Source organism: Lissotriton vulgaris, chromosome 8, assembly GCF_964263255.1.
Source record: "Lissotriton vulgaris chromosome 8, aLisVul1.2, whole genome shotgun sequence".
NCBI lineage: Eukaryota > Metazoa > Chordata > Amphibia > Caudata > Salamandridae > Lissotriton > Lissotriton vulgaris.
The window spans coordinates 485,699,977-485,718,656 of record NC_141696.1 but is presented as its reverse complement, the minus strand read 5'-3'; the positions used below and the strand labels follow the sequence as shown (position 1 = coordinate 485,718,656).

The 18,680-nt window shown below is 42.5% G+C and overlaps 1 protein-coding gene across 2 annotated transcripts in view; it reads left to right on the top strand.

The window, feature by feature from the left end:
• Positions 1 to 18,680, top strand: part of SLC5A7 (solute carrier family 5 member 7) — a 382,470-nt gene that overhangs the window by 348,440 nt on the left and 15,350 nt on the right. The window lies entirely within an intron of this gene.

The following is an 18,680-nucleotide window of genomic DNA, read 5'->3' as shown; positions in this document are numbered from 1 at the left end:
AAGCTTGTCCAGTAATGGTCTGTTTGCTATGTGTCCCTAGTTTTCAGGGTCTTCAGTATCCTGGTTAATTTTCTTTAATAATGGGCATATATATGCCTTTTATTGCTGATGAAGTAGTTAAAATAATGTTATTGAATCATTGAGGTGGACAAGGGTCAGAGGGACGGCCAGTCGGCTTGCTCACTTTGACAAGATCCAGAAATGATGTTGATGATGGTTCTTTGAAGTGGTATAGAGGCTGTGTTAGGCTTCCCAGGAGGAGGGGGGAGTTGTTGTAAATGAGTTGGGGCTGTTGGAGTCCTTTGTTGGTTAAGTAGGAATACAACATGTTTGATTTATTTGTGTAATGATTTGCTAGTTTAACACAAAATATGGAGAAATGGACTGCTTCCTTCTGTATTCTGGCTAGCAGAATTCTGTGAGAAGTTTATTAAATTCTTTATTGGTGTATTGTGCATTGTGGATTCAACTGGAATCATATTTGTTTAATCTTTTTTGATTGTTGACTTGTTTATTTTGTTATGTCTATGTAGACACATTTTGTTAGGAGAGCTGTTTGGTGTGAGACAATGGCATTAAAGCGTAGCATTGTTTTAAAATTATATTTAATTCTCCATTAGTTTAAGGGGCAAGTTTTCTTTTGTTATGTGTAGATGTTCTTTGTACCACTAAGAGATCAAAAGCTTCATGGAGCTGTCCATACAATGTTTATACAGAACTTATTGTGACCACATATTCCTAGGAGGTAAGCTTGTTTTCTAGTTCCTCCCAAGACATCTTGTTCCAATGTAGGTGTGTTTAGCTTGGGCGAAATTTGGAGTCTTGTGTTGGAAGGCAACCAGATAGTTATCTGACCACGTGACTGGACTAACCCTTTGGAAAATTACTATGTCAGAGTTGCTGGCAATTACATGTATGGTGGCCTTGCAATGTGTATGGGATTGGAAATGAGCTATTGTTGGCTGTATATGTTTAGGCCAATGAGAATAGTACTGGGGTGTGGCATATTTGGTTTGTCAGACCTTATGTTCAGGTCACCAAGGATGCATAGGTTTGAACATATTGTAAGAAGATAGGAGAGTGTGTCTAGAAATATGTCTGGGAATGCTCCATTGCTAGGTGGTGATCTTTAACCCCTTCCATGCTCATGACGAGCTCAGCTTGTCATGAGGCACAGTGGAGCTGTGCTTATGATGAGCTGAGTTCGTCATGTACAATGGGTATTCAAGGAGTTCAGCATCCAAGGAAAATTGCTGCAGCAGTCAAGGTGTTAAAGAAGAAGTAAGTTACATAAAAAGGTTGGGGTAGGGCTGCATCTGAAAAGGAGGATCTCACAACCTTGTAAACAACCATCCTCACCTTTGGTGAGATTTGTTATTTCCTTAAATATGATGGCTAAGCTGCCTGGGCTTTTGCCTGTGAAGTTTTATGTCACAGTGTGATAGCTTGGTGGAACTGCTTCATGCAATACTGGTGTGATGTCTTCCCCCTGCTATGATTCAGTTATAAAAAAGTAGCTCAGGTACTGTGTCTGTAAGTAGGTCTAAAATGTGGTATTTGGTTTTTGAAATGGAACAAGCATTTATCTAAACAGTTGTCAAAATAATGTTTTTGAGACGTGATGTCATTTGTGCTTAAGGAGAGTGTGTATTGGTTTTTGAAGTTGTAAATGCTGTGCTATTGGTGATGTTGGTGAAGGAGTTAACTGTTGCAGGACAGCAATAGTGTTGTTCCTGTTCATGCCATCTTCTTCCAAAGGGGGGTATGAACTAGGGGGTTACCCAAAGAAAGTCACTGGGACCTGGGTTAACTAAGTACTGAGAGGAGGGAATCCCAGTGTCTATGCAAAGTACATTATTAAACAATAGAAATAAATAGATAACCAAACAATGAATGAGTCAACATTGTTTTAATCACAATGAGACTGGGTATACTCAATATACACAAGAGTTAATCGAACAGTACAGTTGGTTGTACAGTGCCCCAAGTGGAGTAGGGAAGGTAAGGGAGAGTGATCAGGTGAGGATAAGGTAGTGAAAAGGAATGAGTGACAGTAAAATCAGCGAATTAAGGAAAACTGTAATTCTTATTCAAATACAGTATGGTGGACCAAAGGTTCATAGTGGAAACATTATGAGATCATACTTCACATTTGCCTATGAATGAAACAATTGATGGCGTGAAGTTGATTGACAAGTGAGCAATTGTCGACGTTTCGACCCTCTGATTAGTGCAGGGATTGGTTGAGCCCTTGCTGCGGGGTCTTCATCAGGACCGAGGAGGAGGGCAAACAACCTAGTTAAGAATATGGAACACAAAATTATGATTTAAGGTATAGGGATGAATCTCCTAGTAACTAATAAGCACACGCATTGTGAAGGAATTTGTATTAACTGAGGTACATAGCGTATTATTTAACGTACATTTATCTCAACAATTTAATCCAAAGAAATATGCTAAGTTAAACGATGGAATCGATCTCTCACTTATTTGGTTTGGAGCGGAATTTAAAATGAAGGAGTCAAGATCACAGTAAGGCAGTAAGAGCCAAAAGGCTTAAAAGACATTTGTTTGGGATGCATATGGGTGGTGGTGAGAAAGGTAAGCTTGTTGTGTGACAGACAAGGGCATGCAATCTTATGAAAAGTGTTGTGGAGTTGCTCTCTTTTACTTAAATTGAAGGTGGAAGGTGTATGGGTGAGGGGTGATGGTGGAGCATGAGGGTCATGTTTTATGGCTCCTAATTCTGCAATAGTAGATAGACATGTCTGTGAGTGTTGTTGCGTGTTTATAGATTGATCTGTTAATTGTCTGTTAAATCTGTGAGGTAGAGATGTGTTTGAATATGTGCTATTTATGTTGGTATTTGGGAGCAGAGTGGATGCATGTAGGTATTTGTGATGGTTTGATGTTTTTGAATGGGTAAGATAAATGTTCTAATTGTGTTTGGTTATGTTTTCTTTTGATAGTTGTATCTAATATTTTGGTAGTGACTTGAGGTGTAGGATTTGAAAGTGAAGGACTGGTAAGTTGTGGATGATGAAGGGGTGGATTGGGTGTGAGAAGAGAGTGTGGACTGTGAGAGTGGGTGAACATTAGTTTGAATCGATGGTTGATGGCTGGGTAGGGGTAAGATTTGTCCTTATTGTTGGAGCAAAGTATTAAAAGAGTGTTGTTATTGCTTTTGTGTGGCAAAAAGAGGAGAGTTGTGTGGTGGAGCTGTATGATAGAGGGTTAAAGAAGGGGTTGAGAGGGGGTGTAAGGAGAATATTAGGAGTTGGCAGAGAGCAGTAGAAGGATTTGGTTTGGAAACTGAGTGTGCTGGTTAGATTGAGGATACATACATTGTGAGGTTTTAGCCAAGTGCTAGTGTTTATGATTTTGTTGAAGTATAGAGTTGTGGTTTGTTTCGGAGTATGTGAATGTAGGGGTAGCAGGGCATGTAGGAGTGTGTTATATGAGTGGATAGCATTTGGTGAGTGAGTGTTTGGTGGAGTGACCTTGTTTGTTATGAGTTTGTATGCATGGTTGTGTTGTGGATGTTTGCTGCTGATTGTGTGTAAATTGTTCAATGTAGAGCATTTCTAGCCTTCTTCTGCCCTCCCCAGCCCAAACAGGCCCATACAGGCAATTGGCCTTGCCCTCTCTGCCCATAGCCTCGACATTGAGACACCCTGGGGGGAGGGGTCTTGCAAAGGCTGGTGGTGAAGTTAATTGACCCTCTCTCAGACTCTTAGGCTCATATGTAGGTCCAGCCAAGTGCTTGCCCAGTAGCTACCAAGTGCCTGCACCTAGTGTAGGGGTGTGTTCAGCTTTCTAATCTAATCCACAAGGTGTATCTAGGAGAACAGGTAGGTTGAGGGAAATGGATGAGGGAAGAGGAGGGCATAATAATGTATTGTCTTACCAAAGTTAGCTATTAGCAAATTGTCTTGCAGCAATTAACACAAGCTTGAATGTTTGTGGTGTATATTGCTGCACTCTGATGTCGTTCCAAATCCTGGGTGACCGCCTCTCTGAATTAACCATTCCAACACACTGATATAGTATTACATTCAATACACAAAGCAGGAGTGGCGCACCAGAGCATGTAACATATTTATCTTTTTTTAATTCATTTCCCCAAGGAATTTTATAGTCCTTAATTCTAAACCAGGTCCAAATATATAAATTGATGTGTTTGTATCATCAAAGGCACGAAGACAGTTAGTCCCGTAAAATAAAATCTTTATAGAACCTTAACAGTTATTTTGATAAATAGCAAACGTGTTTCATCTCCAACTCATTGTACTTCCTCTGGGCTGTTAATAAATAGCTTTTTGGAAACAAATGTATTTAAAACAAATGGTGCAAGACTCTGTGGGCACATTGATGAAATTTCCAATTACAAAAGGACATATAACGTTTATGTTAAGTTCTCAATGAAAAGAATTCAGCACAAACCATACATGATCGAAATGCTCAGTTTTTCGAAAAATTATTATGTAATTTCTGGACCTGTTCAATTTGCAGTGTATTTAAGTGTTAACCCCTTCCAGGCTCATCAGTCAGTCAGTCAAAGAAACTTTATTCGGTTAATTAAAACCATAAAAGCAGAACATCGTACATGATACCAAGTTAAAATACAAATAAACATGTATGAAAAAAGATTGCAACTCCTTCATAAGAACACAGTAAAGATTTTTTGTTAAAAATTTACCAAGTTTAAAAAAGAAAGATAGTTGTGGTAAGTGTCCATTTCAGCATGTTTATGTAGATTCCAACAAAATTTGCAAATATCAAATTTGGTGATTCATAGTAAATGTAAATGTACATGTATTTATATAGCGCAAATCGCCCACATCGCAGGCATCTATGCGCTTGCTTAGGGAACCCGTCCTGGTATTCCCCTGTGAGATACCCCGGCAGGGTATCCACAAGGTGAAAGCCAGGCATCCCGCCGCGAGGGGCCGTTGTGGAGATTAAGCAAGCTATTGCCCAGAGTCGCAGAGTGTGAACCCGTGAGTCGAGTAGGCACCGGAGCGAGAATTATTGAGTCCGTTGAATTATTGAGCCCAACCCCCGTCGGGGCGGGGAATTGAACCCTGGTCTAGGGCTGATCTCAGCTTCCGGGTCTGCCACCTCTAACCCCTGAGCCACACTTCTCCACCAGCAGTTCTTAATTTATTTTGTCTGGCAGCTGCTACCAGAAAACAGGCAACCCCATATGTGACCTGTACCGAGCTCAGCATCTGTAAATATAATAAAGCTGGCCGAACCTGGACAAAGTTCAGATCTTTCAGGATAGGGACCAGGAATTTTTTCCGAGCCACCAGGTAATGTTCACAGAGCATGACTAAGTGAAGGGTGTCCTGTATAGAAAAACAATCACAGGAACAGGGGGGTAAATTTTCTGGTGAGCCCCACTTTGACTGCGAGCCAAGCACAAGGTGTATTACGTTGAATCTGAACCTTATAAGTAGAAAGCGATGATAGGGCTTGGTGACATATTTCAGATAAGGTTCCATGGCTGTAGTTGAAGAAAGTTGGAAGAGTGAACGTACCATTGGTTTGCCAAGTTCAACCATTTCCCTTTCACCCTCCAACAAATTTTGGAAATGCAGTTTGACCCATTTTACATCCTCTTTTTTTAAATTATGTGGCAGAGAGTACATTTCTGGACGTCCTAGCCTCGCGCATGCCGCTCTAACATACGCCAGCCACGGGATGTTATCGGCTTCTTCCAGAGACATACAGTCTTTAAGAATACAATGATTTAGGCTGATTTCCTCGTTTGTCCAGGTTTTAACCCAGCATAACACTGGGGACATTTTTAGGAGGTCAGTGACGTGACCCAGGCCTATTTCATTATGAATTGTATGTATAGGGGATGATTTTGGGAGTGATAGCAAGGCTCGTATGAAGTTGTTTTCTGCGATTTGAATACCTGGGCTTGCAACATAGCCCCATATGGCAGCTCCATAGGAAGCAATTGCCAGACATTTAGCTTTGTAGATACGAGTCATGGCTTCCATGGGTCTTCAGCCCAATCTTTTGGCGAAATGCAGAAGGGCTGTGGTGGATCTGGTAACTCTGTTCTGTTTTAGCCTCATTTGTGCGCCCCACGTTCCTTTCTCATCGAAAGTGACGCCCAAGTAGCAAAAGAAAGGGACCCTGGAGATTGGTGAGCTGTTACAGCTGAAGGACCTGATCTTCGTGTGTTTCTTTCGCGAACCAGTAACCATGACATGAGATTTGGCAGTGTTGATCTTAAGGTCCAGTGCTTCCATAAAGAGGCCAAAATGATCTAGTAGTTTTTGGAGGCCTGTGCCAGTCCGAGCTAAGAGAACCGCATCGTCCGCGTAGAGGAGGACCGGGATAGGTACCCCCCCCATACGTGGAATATCCGGGGTGACTGAGTTCAATGATTTCCCCAGGGAGTTGATGTACAGTGTGAAAAGGAGAGGTGCCAGAATACAACCTTGTCTAACACCTCTCCCGGACTTAAACTTCGCTGTGCACCTCCCATCCCTGTTCACCCTAACAGAAGCAAACAAATTTAAATGAAGATCGTGTAAAAAATTGACCAGAGTTGTGTCCAAACCCATATTACGCAAAATAATCCACAGTTTTGAGCGGTTGACCAAATCAAAGGCGGATGATAGATCCATAAAACCTAAGTAAAGAAGCCCCCCCTTCACCACAGTGTACTTACTAATAATAAGGTGAAGGTTAAGACACTGGTCCATAGTCCCTCTGTGTGCCCTGAAGCCATACTGTAGGTCCGACAGGATCCCGCTCTCCTCGAGCCAATCCCCGAGCCTTTGCAAGATGACTCTGCCCAAGATCTTGACGGCAGAGTCCAGCAAGGAGATTGGCCTGTAGCAGGCCGGATCCCCCCTGTTCCCCTTCTTGAATATAGGCACGATGATGGAGGTGGACCAAGAGGAAGGGAAGCCACCTGTGGGTATAGCGTTAAAAACATTTGTTAATATCTTTGACCAAAATTGAGGGTATTGGATATAGAGATCTGCAGGGACCCCATCAGGGCCGGGGGCCTTGTGTTTACTTGTGTCTTTAATCGCCCTTTCGACCTCCAAGGTGCTGAATTCCATTACCAAGTTGGGAGAGTCATGGGCACTATCAGGTGAACCAGATGCTCTGGATTCATAGATATTTTCGAAGTGGCCTAACCATCTGCCATCTTCTATCACACAATCCATGTCAGTTTTCCCATCTTCGGAAAAAAAGGCTGGTTAACAGTGGCCCAGAACTTTTTACTATCTCTCAAAACATCCAAAGATAATAGATTTTCCCACGCTTCCTCCTTAATTTGAGATTTACGATTGAGGACTGCGATTTTATAATCCTTCCTTAGATTAGCCACTAAAAGCCTGTCCCTAGGTTTTTGTTTTAGGGCTTTCAGCAGGGCAGTGTGTTTCTGCGAGCATTCTTTGTTAAACCATTTATAAGTTTTCTTGTTCCTTTGCCCAGCAGACCTTAACTCCAAATTCTTGGAGATCCTTGCACAAATCTCCTCATAGGCAGCCACAACCTCAGATCCCCGGGCAGTTGGATCCAGGCACACTGCCATGTTGGCTTCGGACTCTTGGGCGAGTAACTGGAATAATTGTTCGGGAACTACCTGCTCCCATTTTAGTCGCCTTTACTGGTCTTTAGTCTTCAAGTCCTTTGGGGCTACCACGTCTGTCGATATACGGGTCCGAAAGCAATCTAGATCCAGCAACAAGAGAACAGGATTGTGATCACTGAAACTAGCAGTGACCACCGTGTACTCGCGTGCCTTTGCCAAAACCCCAGATGATACAAAAATAAAATCTATGATGGTGTTGGCGTCTTTGCCCACAAAAGTTGGGGCTCTGGGATCCTTCTTACTTTGATCAAGTTCAAATGCATTTAGATTCGCTAAGAGAGACTCAAGACACTCACCCTCCATTGTATGCACGAAGTGGGGAATGGCTTCTGTTGGTAGGCCCCCATATCTATCATTAAGACAATCTCCCTCGCAGGGGTGAATGTTAAAATCACCCAGGATTATCATCTCTGGGGCAGGGGTGCAATCATATCTATAGGCTGACAAGAAATTTAATAACAAAGTCAAATGTTCATTCACACAGGAGGACTCCTTTGAGTTGTAAAAGTTAACCAATAAAAAAGTTTGGGAATCAGGTAGGGTCCACTCCACGACTAGCGTGTTCGCGGATACGGTTTCTATTTGTTTAAATACTCCTACCAGATCCAAGGAACACAGTGTTAATAGACCGCCTTTTGCTCTTCCTCTTGCACCAGAAACTGCGGGAATGAAAAAACTGCAAAAGCCATCCAGTGCAAAGTTTGTTGTGGTATCCCATGTTTCTTGAAATCCCATAATGTCGTATTGTTTTACAAACCCTTGCCATATAGGGTCTAGAGCCTTTGAACTTAAACCTGCCACATTCCAGGTGAGAATTTTACAAGGCGCCAAAGGATCGGTGGGGGGAATAGGTATACTCTGGCTCTCAAGCTCCACCAGACTCTTATCAGGGGTAGAAGGAAGATTACCTATGGGCGGGTCTGTTGTTGTCACTACCTCACAGGGAGAAGTTAAGATGGTCTGAGGTCCCCTTCCCTTTGGGGAGCCCTGTATATGTCAGTCAACCCAGTCTGTGTTTGAGAGACATTCAAAGCGATTCGCCATAGGGAGATACAGGGGATTAACAGGACCATTTAGCTGTTGGGGGTAATGATAGGGTTGAAAGAAATGCGGGCCAAAAAAAGGGCCACCTTGCGGTGGTCTGCCTCCTCTGTTCCTAGCCAAATTCCATCCCCCGTCCCAACCCTCCTCTCGACCAGGGGTTTGTGACTCCCAGGGAAAGTTGGATTTCTGTCTGGGTTTACGGACGTTAGGTCCCTTAAACCAGCTCCATCGATTGTCGACTTGATTTTGTGGGAGATAGAAATATGAAAGTGGTCTAGCAGTCACCGTGCTCGCCTGGTATCTCGGAGCCCTACTACTACAAATAAAGTCTACGACCTCGGTGTTCTCGAAGGTAACCACTACACAATCCCCTGGGAGATTTTTCCTATTATCTCCTACCCATGGAGCTCTCTCTATCATCAGGATGTTACAAGGAATGTTTGGCGGAAGGGGATAGTTGTTGGCTAACCAATGGCATACTTTATTTTTTAAAGCCTGATACGACTCTTGTTCTGATGCAAGGATTTCAGTGACCCCAGTGAGAATCACCACATAGGGAGAAGCATCAGGAGGAAGGTGAATATTTTTTCGAGCCCTACATTTCACTTTATCAGGTGCTTCAGGGTTAGCAGGCTGGGATAGGCCATCCCTGGATGCAACCTGAAGAGTTGGGTTATTATTGGAGGGTGTTTGGGCGGGATTGGTTTTCTTAGTTCTCTCTGCTACAGGAGGCTTAGTATTAGGGACAGTCTGATTTGAAGAATTACAGCGATTCTTCGCCACTTTATTGGTCTCCAAAGGTTTGTTAACAGTCGCCTGGGGTTTAGATGATTTAGTCTGATTAGTAGCCTGGGGAGTTTTGTGATTTAAGGTAAAACTGGGTGCACTTATGTCCTTGTGTATATTTTTTAGGACAGTTTCCAGGCAACGTAGTCTAGCCTCTATGGGTTCTAACATTATTTTAAGCATATTAAAAATCGCGGAGTTACTAGTGGTTGCACCAACCTCCACCTGTGGTGGCACTGTGGGTGAATTTCCAACATCAGCACTAAGCTCTAAAATTTCCTCCAGACTTTGGTCAATTAAAGTGTCATCAAGAAGATTCAAGGGTAGACCGATCTTATTTGGAAGTGACCCTCCTGTTGGGCAGGATGGAGCATCTGGGAGCTTATCACCGTTAGGGGGGTTGGGGGGAATCTGGGCCTTCTTTCGTTTGGAAGTAGTTTGTTTATTGCCCTTATGTTTTTGCTTAGGGACAGCCCCTTCAATCCTGCCCCTCTCATTAATAGCGGCAGTAGTATCACAAGTATTTGACTCAAGAGGTTGTGTTCCACTCTCTATTAGGAGGTTTAGATTGGGTGAGGCCTCCAGGTCCAGGACAGTATTTGTGGCATCCATGTCCCCGTTTTCACCATGACTATGTACTAGGGCCTGAATTTGTGGCCGAGAGTCAGTGCTGGGTGTCTGAGCCTGTGCTATCAGGCCCAGTGATGAGCGCTTGGCCATGGCCAGGTCTTGTGATACTCTCCTGTCCATGAGTATGATTCCCTCATCGATTAATGCATGAGTGCGGGTAATAAAGTCGTCCAAGGTCCCGGTCAGTTTTTTGGCGCCGGCAACAGCCACAGCCATACTTCTAGTTTTACGAGTGGACATAACCCGTATACCCAGGGAATCTAGGCAGAGATGGAATAGAAGTACTCGACCAAAGTCTGTGGCCCAGCCCGGCCTCTTCTGGCCTCTGAGGGCCACAGAGGGCCCGCCCTTTGCCCGGGCTTAGCCCCGGGCGCTCCCGCGCGCTCCCGCGCAGCGGTGTTCGTCGCTTTTTATAGGCGTCAATGGAGGTGATGGGATTGCAGGGCGGGGCGGTCAGGGAGAGCTGGCCAGGTGACTTGGCCTCGAGGTTGCCGGGACTCCTGGGAGAGTGAGTCCCGGTCCCACGCTCGCAGCCCTGTCGCTCGCGCACTCACCCTGCAGGGGCCAAGCTTTGGATGGGCAGATGACGGCGAAGCGGGACCCGCGAAGCGGGTTCCGCGAGGTGCTGTGTGAGAATCCTTGCCTTGAGCAGCAGCAGCCGTTCCCTCCTTCTGGCAACACAGTGAAAGTCTGTTATGGCGTCCCAAACAGCAGCAGAGGCGGAGTCCTTTTCTGAAGCAATGCAGGGCGGGGCGGTCAGGGAGAGCGGGCCAGGTGACTTGGCCTCGGGGTTGCCGAGACTCCTGGGAGAGTGAGTCCCGGTCCCACGCTCGCAGCCCTGTCGCTCGCGCACTCACCCTGCAGGGGCCAAGCTTTGGATGGGCAGACGACGGCGAAGCGGGACCCGCGAAGCGGGTTCCGCGAGGTGCTGTGTGAGAATCCTTGCCTTGAGCAGCAGCAGCCGTTCCCTCCTTCTGGCAACACAGTGAAAGTCTGTTATGGCGTCCCAAACAGCAGCAGAGGTGGAGTCCTTTTCTGAAGCAATGCAGGGCGGGGCGGTCAGGGAGAGCGGGCCAGGTGACTTGGCCTCTGGGTTGCCGGGACTCCTGGGAGAGTGAGTCCCGGTCCCACGCTCGCAGCCCTGTCGCTCGCGCACTCACCCTGCAGGGGCCAAGCTTTGGATGGGCAGACGACGGCGAAGCGGGACCCGCGAAGCGGGTTCGGCGAGGTGCTGTGTGAGAATCCTTGCCTTGAGCAGCAGCAGCCATTCCCTCCTTCTGGCAACACAGTTGCCAGGCTCCAGGCTCATGACGAGCTGGGCTCGTAGCCTCCTACCAGGCTGATGACGAGCCCAGCTCGTCATACACAATGTACTTTTGAAAATCCCAGCACAGGAGCAAAATATCACTAGCAGCGATGGTGTTAAAGAAAGTAAGTCTCTATTACTCACTTCATCAAGTTGCAGTTCAAGAGGAGATACCAAATTCTCCTAATAACATACCTTGTAACAGCTACAAAACATAATTTTCAACGCTGAAGACCCCGGTTTTACATCATTATGGACCATACCATAGGTCACACTCACCCCTAATTACTGATCAATTACCACTCTCTGTTGGCATATAACACATTGTCCCTGGATGTCACAGTTAATATCTAGAATATATATATATATATATATATTCACTGAAAAAAACATAGGTTTCACACCAGTTATAGTTAGGAATTAGCATTTAAAAAACCTATTAAATTCACTGAAAAAAACATAGGTTTGACACCAGTTATAGTAAGCTGGAAATTTTACTGACATAAAACCATTGCAATTCCCATGTTATAGTTAGTTGGACTTACTATAACTTGCGCGCCTGCAATGCACTGCTGATGACGTCACATATTACATCACTCACGACATGGTCAGTGGCATCACTCATGACATCACTGATGACACCATCCATTGAATGTGTGTCTTTCTGAAAAATAAATATGTTTTATATATGTATATGTAAAGGTCGATGGAAGAATACGTGTTTAAATAAGTGTCCTAATGGATGTTTTTTTAAAAAAAAATTGATTGGTTAACTGGCTTATTAAGTGTATCTTGGTGAATACATATATTAGAGAGTATTGTTTAAATATTTAAATGTTTGTATCAGTGTTTCACTTTGTGTATAAGTGGCTGCATGGGTTGGTGAGTAGCTACATGTGTGTGTATATGGGTTATTAGATGTTTTTTTAGTATCAGTATGAGTGTCTGTATGGTTTGGTGGGGGTGTTACTTAGCACATAAATGCATCAATGACTGACTCACTGTTTCTATGTGTTTTGAAGACAGCATATGTGCAGGACTGTATGGGTGGATGAGTGTGTATATGTGTGTTTTAGTGAGTGAATGACTGTCTCACTAGTGTCTTTATCAGTAACTACATATGTTTTAATCTAGTATATGTGAGTATTGATGTATATAAGTGAGTATATGTGAGAGTGAGAGATTGAAAGAGTTCTTGTTTAAATAAGTATGTGTTTCTATAAGTGATTGTTTAAGAGAGTAAGTGTGTGTAAGTTTCCTTAGAAGTAAGGTGGTAGTGTGTGTATAGCTGTATATGCAAATAAATGGATGTTCAATAGTTTATTTGCATGTGTGATTATGTGTGTGAGTAACTTTTGGATGACTGTCGGTGTGTAACAGGATGTATAGGTGTTTCACTACATATGATGAGTGAATATATGTATGAGTGACTATATAGAACTGTCGGTGAATGAGTGGATGTGTATATAGATGGTGGTATTACTGAATTGGTTGTTGTAACTGGTATGGGTATCTCTATTTTTTCAAAAAATTTTGTTTCTATTTTTGAATATGTGTTTCAAGGGTTACATTACACTGAAAGGAGGTCTGTCACTCTGTCACAAGGATGGTGTCATCAGTGATGTCATTAGTGATGTCACTGACCATGTCATGAGTGATGTAATATGTGACGTCATCAGCAGTGCATTGCAGGCGCGCAAGTTATAGTGAGTCCAACTAACTATAACGTGGGAATTTCAATGGTTTTATGTCAGTAAAATTTCCAGCTAACTATAACTGGTGTCAAACCTATGGCTTTTTCAGTGAATTTAATAGGTTTTTTAAATGCTAATTCCTAACTATAACTGGTGTGAAACCTATGGTTTTTTCAGTGAATTTCATAGGTTTTTTAAATGCTAATTCCTAACTATATAAGGCCTGAAACCTATGTTTTTTTCAGTGAATTTCAAATGTTTTTTTAATGCTAATTCCTAACTATATAAGACCTGAAAGCCCACCAGGAAATCTCCAGTATGCGCCAGGGGACTGCATTGCAGAGAGGTGTAATGAAGCCACGCCCCTTTTTACACCTCTCTGCAACGCGGCCCCCATGCATGTTTGAAGAGGGGGAAATTATTCCCCTTGCATACTAGGGGTCCCTGGGGGCCAACTAGCCCACCTGGAACTTCCAGTGTGCACCAGGGGGCTGCATTGCACAGAGGTGTAATGAGGCTATGCCCCTTTTTACACCTCTCTGCAACGCAGGCCACTGGGGCGTTTGCAGACGGGGGACTAATTCCCCTTGCATACTGGGGGTCCCAGGGGGCCAACTAGCCCACCTGGAACTTCCAGTGTGCACCAGGGGGCTGCATTGCACAGAGGTGTAATGAGGCTATGCCCCTTTTTACACCTCTCTGCAACGCAGGCCACTGGGGCATTTGCAGACGGGGGACTAATTCCCCTTGCATACTGGGGGTCCCTGGGTTATATCTGCCCAAACACCGATATTCCGAATGATTGAAAATGACTTTTCTTGAGAAACATTTGGATTTGGATTATCATGTCCTATACTTAGGAATTTTTGAAAGACTGACTTTGAGGATGCTATAAATTACTCAAGTCTGCCCGAATTGTGTGGGTAAAACTGATACCTAGTCACTTTGAATAAGAATGTACTTACGTCTCGTCTAACATTTGGAAGAAATATCTAGTTATATGACAACAGGATACCGACATAACTTGAAGGAAATAAGAATGCCCTGAAGAAGTTCTGTTGTACAGAAGGAAACGTTTCGGCTGGCTGTGGTACATAAACTTAAGGAAAATAAAAGCATTTGAATATACACCAAGATTCAGCGCTTCAATAAGGACTCTAAGTGATATGATTTGATTGGACTTATTGTGCAAGTGGTGCTGTGCCAAACTTTGGAATATTCTCCACTACTCTCTACTACTTACTCTCTCCTACTCCACTACTCTCAAATACTCACTCTCTACTACTCATTCTTTACTACTCTACTACTCTCTCTCTACTACTCACTCCCTACTACTCACTATCTACTACTCTCTACTACTCACTCTCTACTACTCTCTCTCTACTACTCACTCTTTACTACTCACTCTCTACTACTCTCTACTACTCACTCTCTACTTCTCACTCTCTACTACTCTCTACTACTCACTCTCTACTACTCTCTCTCTACTACTAACTCTCTACTACTCACTCCACTACTCACTCTCTACTGCTCTCTACTACTCACTCTCTAGTACTCTCTCTCTACTAGTCTCTACTAATCACTCTACTACTCACTCTCTACTACTCTCTACTATTCTCTCTCTCTGCTACTCACTCTCTACTACTCTCTACTACTCACTCTCTACTATCTACTACTCACTCTTTACTACTCTCTATTACTCACTCTCTACTGCTCTCTACTACTCACTCTACTACGTACTCTCTACTACTCTCTACTACTCACTCTCTACTACTCACTCTCTACTACTCTCTACTACTCGCTCTACTATTCACTCTACTACTCTCTACTACTCACTCTCTGCTACTCTCTCTACTGCTCTCTACTACTCTCTACTACTCACTCTCTACTCTCTATTACTCACTCTCTACTCTCTACCTCTCTCTACTTCTCTCTCTACAAGTCTCTACCTCTCTACCGCTACCTCTCTACCTCTACCTCTCTACCTCTACACCTCTACCTCACTACCTCTCTCTACACGCACACATATACACATATATATGCATATATATGCATATGCATTTATATATATGTATGTGTATGTATATATATATCCCAAAGAAAAGGATGCAGTAACATACGCTCTACATACATACATATATAAACATATATAATCTGTATATCTACATAAATACAAATATAAATGCATGCATATATATACATATATGCATACAGATGCATGTTATTTACATGAAAGTTTAAAAAACACTAATAAAAGCAAAGCTAAAAAGCCACCTCATTACAAACAGAATGGCTTTAACTTAAACGAGGGCGAGATCTATTGCATTTTCAATGCTTGTTTACTTTGGTTCCATCAAGAAGGCATTCAGATGTGTCACACATTTGCCATAAACTCTGAATGTTAGCACTCTAGTTGCTCATTAGATCACTGTAGTAAAGCTACTGCTCACCAGGGAAGTCTGCTGCTGGTATTCAAAGTGCATGTTTCAGTCTGCATGTCAGAATTTTTTTAATGAAATAGAAGAGGATTTGAGAAGTCACTCAAAATGATCCCTAATTTTTCTTTCTGAAGCACTAATCATACTTTCTATGGTAAAATGAACCCCCTCATTTTGTTCCTTTTTAAATTAAATGTTTTCAGACTTACTACTTCATTCCAATCAAGATGGCTTCTGGTGTGCCATACTTTTGTCATTAGAAAGACTGTTAGCGCTCTAGTTGTTCTTTAGAACACTCTGGGACATTCTGTCATTGGGCTATACTTGGGCTACATTTGGGTGATATTTGGGCTACATTTAGGCTCTTTTGTCTCTGATGGCCATCTTAGGAGACTGTATGTCAGAATGTTTTTATGAAATTGAAGAGGATTTGAGAAGTCACTCAAAATGTGCCCTAATTTTTCTTTCTGCAGCACTAATCATACTTTCTATGGCAAAATATACCCCCTCATTTTGTTCCTTTTTAAATTAAATGTTTTAAGACTTACCACTTAATTCCAATCAAGATGGCTTCAGGTGTGCCATACCTTTGTAATATGTAGGACGGTTAGCGCTCTAGTTGTTCTTTAGAACACTCTGGGACATTCTGTCATTGGGCTATACTTGGGCTACATCTGGGTGATATTTGGGCTACATTTGGGCTATTTTTTCTCGGGTGGCCATCTTGGGAGACTGCATGTCAGAATGTTTTAATGAAATAGAAGGGGATTTGAGAAGTCGCTCAAAATGTGCCCTAATTTTTCTTTCTGCAGCACTAATAATATTTTCTATGGCAAAATAAACCCCCTCATTTTGTTCCTTTTTAAATTAAATGTTTTCAGACTTACCACTTCATTCCAATCAAGATGGCTTCTGGTGTGCCATACATTTGTCATAAGTAAGACTGTTAGCGCTCTAGTTGTTCTTTAGAACACTCTGGGACATTCTGTCATTGGGCTATACTTGGGCTTAATCTGGGTGATATTTGGGCTACATTTAGGCTCTTTTGTCTCTGATGGCCATCTTGGGAGACTCTATGTCAGAATTTTTTAATGAAATTGAAGAGGATTTGAGAAGTCACTCAAAATGTGCCCTAATTTTTCTTTCTGCAGCACTAATCATACTTTCTATGGCAAAATATACCCCCTCATTTTGTTCCTTTTTAAATTAAATGTTTTAAGACTTACCACTTTATTCCAATCAAGATGGCTTCAGGTGTGCCATACCTTTGTAATAAGTAGGACTGTTAGCGCTCTAGTTGTTCTTTAGAACACTCTGGGACATTCTGTCATTGGGCTATACTTGGGCTACATCTGGGTGATATTTGGGCTACATTTGGGCTCTTTTGTCTCTGGTGGCCATCTTGGGAGACTGCATGTCAGAATTTTGTAATGAAATAGAAGAGGATTTGAGAAGTCACTCAAAATGTGCCCTAATTTTTCTTTCTGCAGCACTAATAATACTTTCTATGGCATAATATACCCCCTCATTTTGTTCCTTTTTAAATTAAATGTTTTAAGAGTTACCACTTTATTCCCATCACGATGGCTTCAGGTGTGCTATACCTTTGTAATAAGTAGGACTGTTAGAGCTCTAGTTGTTCTTTAGAACACTCTAGGCGGCTACAGTAGAACACAAAGGAATCAACTGACAGTCTCTGTCCTTGTTGGATGTACATGTTTTACTAAGAATGTCAGACTTCATTCTCACATGACTGAGAAAGATAATGTGAATTTACAGAGAATATGCTTTCAGTTTAGCTTATAGATCCCCTTCCAAACCACTGTGGGAAAATCATGAGATATTAGTTTTCTTTCAAACATGATTCATGATATCACAGCAGAAGGCTTTTTCACATGGTAAAATCACCTTAGAACACACCACAATTCCTAAAATGAGTATGCTACCATCAACAAATGATTTATAATGTAACTAAAGTCCTAAAACCCTCTATTAACTACAATGCTTTTTAATGAGGTACTTTCATGTATATTGGTCCCAAGATGGCTGCCAACACTTCTTGGATGAAGTGCTGACAGCCAATCAGATCAGATGTGTGGTTAGGCTCAGCCCAGATATATATATTTTTTTGAACCTAAATTACTAAAAATCCACTGGAGCACATATCTTGAGACATAGCAAAAGCACACCGGGCTACCAGTCCCTACAATTTTGCCAAGTTTTGTGGACATCCATTCAGCCGTTCGGGCTAAAAGTGAGTCCAACCGCCCTATGGAAATGAACATGGCGAAAACCCGTTTTGGGACCCCCCTTTTTTCTCGGCCCCCGCTTGACGAAACCCCGTCAAACTTTCAGGGAAGGAGCGGAGCGCAGCGAGGCAAATTTAAGGAAAATTGCAGGCAGATTCCTCAACCGGCGCCAAAGTTATTCCCAATAGAATGTTGCAGATTTCCTATAGAAAACAATCCTAACTATAACTACCTACTGACGACCGCCAGTAGGTAATATATATATATATATATATATATATATATATATATATATATATATATATATATTCACAGAAAAAACCATAGGTTTCAAGGCTTATATAGTTAGGAATTAGCATTAATAAAACCATTGAAATTGCTCATATATAGTTAGTTGAACTAACTATATTTCGCTTACCTGCAATCCACTGCTGATGATGTCACATATTACATCATTCATGACATGGTCAGTGACATCACTGATGACATCACTGATGACATCTGAAATGACATCACTGATGACATCACTGATGACATCATCAAGTGACTGTATGTTTCTGTAAAGTTTAAATATGTTTTACATATTGAAGAATGAGTGCATTTATAAGTGTCTGGATGAAGGATTTAGTAGGTGCGTGACTGACTGTATGAGTGAGCGATTAATTTTGTCTTACTGATTGCATGGGTTAGTGACTAAACTCTCTGAATGTGTGCATCAGTATGTCTGTTGTTGTGTAAGCTGTTGTGTGTGTTGATCAGTAGCTATATGAGTGGCTATATGGGTTATTGATTGGTTGCCCAAGTATTTGTATGGGAGACTGAATGTGTGTGGGTGGCCGGGAGGTGTGTGACTCTGTGCATAGATGTGTGAGCAGTTGATTCACTAGGTGTATGGGTTCA